The 5,689-nt window shown below is 39.7% G+C and overlaps 1 long non-coding RNA gene across 1 annotated transcript; it reads right to left on the bottom strand.

Annotated features, from left to right (window-relative positions):
* Nucleotides 1-2,483: 2,483 nt before the first annotated feature.
* On the bottom strand, nucleotides 2,484-4,250 carry LOC112449802. The gene is made up of 3 exons (XR_003038345.2): nucleotides 4,043-4,250; nucleotides 2,621-2,891; nucleotides 2,484-2,534 (listed from the first exon to the last, which is right to left on the bottom strand). It is a non-coding gene; the product is annotated as an uncharacterized LOC112449802 (long non-coding RNA).
* Between the last annotated feature and the right edge of the window lie 1,439 nt (nucleotides 4,251-5,689).

The raw sequence follows: 5,689 nt of genomic DNA, 5'->3' as shown, positions 1-5,689 counted from the left end.
TTGTTGTGACTATCACAGGTGGGGACAAGGAGACAAGTGGAGTTTTCATTCAGGAATGCACCACAGTATTTGTGAATACCTTGTATTCACAGTGCAGGTGTATTGGACGCTCAGATGGATTGATACAGTGTTAATGAAACAAAAATATGTCGGAGTTATCCAGAGATCAGTGGAGGGTTTTAACACCTGTGTTTTTCTTTGCTGTCGGTACATCTGTGTCAGTTTCTGCTGCATTTCACACAGTGAGAGGCGACCAGGGGAATTAGATTATCATAACATTGCAGTAATATCTTACTTTTTGTTCCTGATGACTGCAAAGCACAGAATTAGATATAATAGTATTACAGTGGTCATTAGTATAGAAGACAAAACATCTTGTTTTCAGCACCAGTTACAGATCGTATCTATGTGAGGTCTGACATTAAGTTTGTTTTATAAACTGGCAGCTTATTAAAAAAAAAAGCAGATTTCTGCTATTAAAAAGTCATGACCAGGGGTTTATTTGCTCTAAACTAAAATGGAAAAAAAGTAATTTTCACAATATATTTAGCCTCTGTTTTAAAAATGTTTTTCAGAATTACTACTGAAAAACATTTTACAGAAAAACATACTGAATTACTTTTAACCTTATTTAAGATAAAACAGAAATATATCAGAGAAAGTGCATTTACTGTGAAAGTGTAGTGTGAATGCTGATTATTGAACAACTGCTGCTGAAGTTTGTTTAATAAGTTATTTAAAAATTAAAACAAGCAGAACGGGAACCAAAATCAGTTGAACAGTTGTTTAAACTACATAAAAAAACAGTAGCTAACAGATAAAAATAATTATAATAATAAACAGTTGCTAAAACTTAAAAAAATGAGCAAAATAGTACCCCAATACCAAAATGAGCAAACTCATAGAAAAAAGGAGTATAGTAGCTAAAAGGTAATGTAGCAAAATAATAGAAAAAGAGCAAAAAAGTAAAAACTGTAAAAAAGTAGGAAAACTGTGGCTTAAATGACAAACCCAAACCTAAAATTAGCAAAGCTGAAGCTAAAAGCTAAAAGTAGATGAACAATAGCTTAAAGTAACAAAATAGCAGTAGAGAGCTGAAAGTAAACTATTGAGACATACAACTTAAATTTAGCAAATACTAAAAAACTAAAAGAAGAAAAAACACCATAGAAAGTCTTCTGCTGCTATTGGTTTAAATAATTTGTGAGGATCTGGAGTTTTTGTCACCGCCCTGATGGTGGTCTTCTTCCCCAGCTGAAGCAGATTTCACCTGACGAGCAGCACCTGTAGTTGAGCCTTCGGCTGGTTCCAGATCTTTGCTGGAGCATCACACCTTATGGGTCAGAGTCTCAGCCTCTAAGTCCTAATACCAAGTTCACGGCTACGCTAACCTCGTTTTGTACTTCTCTTTCACCTCAGGTTGTGCTGCCGTACTGTGGTTTCAGGTTTGCCCTGCTTCGTCTCCGTGCCTCGCCATCTCCTCAGACCTGTAAGACAAGAACTATTACTCTCGAAATCTCCTACTGCACAATCAAACTAATCCTGTACCCGAGACTCTCCTTGCTTGACATAAACCAGGTTTACTGTCCAGGGAGCGAAGCCAAAACCAGACACGGAGACAGAACTTAGTAAGTGGATTTATTTACAGGGTGCAGGTATTTACAGTGGCCGTAGTCAGGATCAGTCTGGAAGGCAAAAGGAGCTAGGCGAGTCTCGGGTACAATTTTCGGTTTAGCGTAGAATTGGCCAATAATGTCTCTTTCTTTCTTACAGGTAAGGTAGGCGTTCCACAGCGTCAAGGAGGTGATAAGGTTTCCACAGTGATCCAGAAGGTAGGAGATCTAACAGTCCGGCAAAGGTAAGTATCCAGTAGTTTCCAGGTAAGTTCCCGTCGGGGAGTGACCGTCTAGGCAAGGCAGCAACCTAAGTCAAAGAGCACAAAAATACTTTAAATAGTTTAGTAACCAGCTTGAGGTTAGAGCCTGTGGCTAAGAGTCTAACCAGAGAGGTTTGATGCTCCAGCGAAGGTCTGGACTCAGCCGGAGGCTTAAATGCTGGATCAGCTCATTAGTGGAATCAGGAGCAGCTGTGGAAGGAAGGGTTAGTGGTGCTGCCCAAAGGCGGAGCTAACTCCAGATCCTCACATTGCTCCTCCTGGTTGTCTCCCACTGTGCATACATTCACCTGTAAATAAAATCACTTACCTTTTTACTCCGCCTCAGTTTCTGGTTTTCAGTGCCACTCATACGACAAACTCTGGATTATGTCAAAGAATCTGTTTTACAGTTTCATCACAGTGACTGTTTGAAGCTTACTTTTCAGTCAGTTTCTGTCTGCCTCTCATTAACCTGGCAGTCAGGGAGTGACAGACATTTAAAAAAATTTTGGTTATCTTTACACTTCTTGTACAGTGCATTATTAACACAAACACGGAAGTATCAAAGGTGAGTAACCCAGCAGCGAACAAAACTCAGGAGACCAGGTATCAGGTAAGTGTTTTTATTTACAGCGTGAATGGGAAAGTGAGACAGGGTCTGAAAGAGAGGAAGGATTGGTAAGTGACAGGTTTGTCGGTGAGGTTCACTTGCAGGAGTAAATTGTTGTAGGTAAATAGTCTTACGGGTGGTGGGGGTCGTTTTGGGTTCAGAGGTGAGGTCCTGGATTCCCGTGGTGAGTATTTACAGGTAGGTGAGGCGCTTGAAGGTGAGGCCCCAAATCTCCTTGGTAGGTCTTTGCAGGTGGATGGTGCTCAAGTCAGTAACTCCCAGGTTGGTCAGAGGCGGACTGGTTGTGGCTAGGACCTTCGGCAGGTAAGCAATTCTTGGGTACTTCACAGGTAAGAGTCTCCAAACAGATCGTGTCAATGGTTCACAGGTTTTGGGAACTATGGACTGGCACAGGAACAAAGACAGGTTAGTTCAACTCAGGAAACAAAGCTTGTAAGAGGCTGAGACTGATTACGAATGGCAAACGATGCTCAAGCGTCGATCTGTTCCTTCATACTGCCTTAAGTACCCGAGAGAAGATGAACTAGATCCGCTGCAGCTGCAGCTAATTAGTCTGCCAACCAATCAGGAAAAAACAGGAGGAGCAACCACAGGAGGCCAAATGACAGATTGCCACAATTACCATGTAGGCATTTTTTTTCTGAGTTTCGATTAATATGTTGGAAGTTTGGGCAGAAGCTGCATCGACATCTTCAGCATTCCCTCACATATTTTCTACTTTAGTTACATACTCTGCTATTGTATCTACTTAAAAACTACATACATCTCTGTATTTAAGTTAAATGTGCATAGAGCATCATGCGGTCTATAAACTGATGTGTACTGTAGTAGTTGGTATGTTTTTATTAAACAGTGGAGTAAAAAGTTTCATAAAAAGTACTATAAACTGAAGCATATATAAACTGTGTGCTGTAATCAATTCCATTAGAATGAATGCCTGGCTTTATTTGAGTGCACAAGCTGTGATGGTAACCTGTGGTACTCAGCAAGAAGAGTTGGAAAATGTCTGAGCATGATTTTGACAAATGGTGACAAATGTCCTGTTGAAAAGTATGAATTGATGATGAATTACAGCATGATCCATTGAGTGAAACCTGATGACGCAAAGCCAGACCTGACTGGATTTAATCATTCCATGGATACGCTCCTGCACCTTGAATGAACATTAACAACTAAACAATGTGTATGAGTATGACCTTGTCTTTATGATGGAAAAAGTACTGGAATAATGAAAGTTTTTTTTATATAAAAACAGAAAAAACTAATTAATAATGTCTTATTGCATCTTTTCCGAAAGTCTTTCAGTGGTTTCTTTGAATAGGAGACAATCTAACAGATTTGCAGCACATTAATGTGAAACTCAGTTATGCATTAGCAATTTAAAATATAATTTAAAAAAAAATTAAGAAAGAAAATGAAACCTAAATCAAGCATGCCAGGAGAAGACAAATGTTTCTTAGAGCTGTAAAAGCACAGTACAATTTTAGCTAATTTTTTTTTGCTGGAGTTTGCATCTTGCACTCCTAGCAGCTTACCATTGTCAGGAACGGTGGAGACTGAGGTGAACCCAGAATGCAGACTCATAGTAAGGGAAAAAAAACTAATTTATTAAACTAGAGAATAAACAAAAACAAAAATGCTGACGTGGCAGCAAACAAACAAAACCTAAATTTAAATACAAACATGGAACCGACAGAAACCAGGAACACAGCACAAGGGCAACTAAACAAACTACATCAAACAATAGACAATGGACCAGCGAGGTATGGGAAGAGTGACCGGGTTTTTAAGACTGCGGATAATGAGGTGAGTGGGAACAGGTGGAATGATTACTGATTCGGGACAGGTGAAGATGGGCGTGGCTGACAGACAAATGAATGACTGGGGGAGAGTGGAAATGAGAACACAAACATTAGGACAGAACCAAGAAGAAAACAAAAACCAGATAACTAAAAATAGGAAACAAAACAAAAACAGAAACCAGAAAAGCCAAATCACCACAACCATAATTATCATGGTGTCCTAGCTAATGGAAATTGATTAACAAGCACAGTGAATATTGAATGGAAGTGGTGCTCTGTTTATACCACTGTGTGGACACCACTTTATCAGCTAAAAGGGAAAAGGCAGACGATAACATGTTTGCCCATGTCTGGTTGTTAGCAAAATACATCATCATCTACTAATTAAATTTGACTGAAACTTAAAATGCAAGGTCAAGAGATTGGTGTGTATAACTACATCTCTGCTTTGTGGAGGGGATTCTGGGTTGTCAACAATTTGTATGACTAACAAAATTGGCTACTTTAGAAGGAGCTGCTCCATCTAAAGTAAGATGGATACCATTTTTCTATATCATACCAGGTTTTACCCAAAATGTCCACCAATTATCTACGTAGCCCACAATGTATTCAGGACACTACCTGCACAGCCTGTGGCTGAACAACAAAATGCAGCTAAACATGTCACTGCTGAAACTACAACTCTGTAGAAAACTACAGAGTCCAACACTGTTTTTGAAAATTTACACACCAAAGCAACATTGCCTTTAGTGACCTCCGGTTGGTGTAACTGGCTGACATGAATACAGTCTTAAGGTATTTATGGTTACCCTTAGTCAGCAGTTTCAGGTAGAATTTAATGTTGCCTGCTTAACAGCGCAGAGCAAATTTCCCAATTCAAACAGCCTCACCGCCAAAACTACCATAAAACTACACTAGTTACAAGTATCAATATCACTAAAGGAGGCAGAGGAATAGCTAAACTTCTGACACGTGAGGAAGAGAGGAAAGAGTAAACCAGAGCTAGCTATAGCTTATAAAGTCCAGACACACCAACAAAACAACCAAAAAAGGGTTGACAGGGGGTTTGAGGAGACAAAGTCTGAAGGCTCAAGGAAAGATGAGTCCATTACTATGGGAGAGGTTGCAGAGGTATTTAAAAGCTGATGAGATTTATCCTAAGATGCTAAAGGCTCTGGGTATTGTGGGTTGACATGTCTCTTCAATGTCGCATGAGGACTGGGACAACACTGGCAGGTCTGTGGCGGAGGTTTCATTTTTAAAAAGCAGGACTGGAGAGTATGTTACAACTATACTAAGTCATCCTAGTCACAACGCGAGTCTGTTATAGTTCAGGTTGGAATCCTGTTTGTGGTGTTCAAGAAGAGAAAAGGTGTCTGG

This window comes from Kryptolebias marmoratus, linkage group LG4, assembly GCF_001649575.2.
Source record: "Kryptolebias marmoratus isolate JLee-2015 linkage group LG4, ASM164957v2, whole genome shotgun sequence".
NCBI classification, from domain to species: Eukaryota; Metazoa; Chordata; class Actinopteri; order Cyprinodontiformes; family Rivulidae; genus Kryptolebias; species Kryptolebias marmoratus.
Note: the sequence above shows the minus strand (reverse complement) of the source record. Positions and strands in the feature narration are given on the sequence as shown.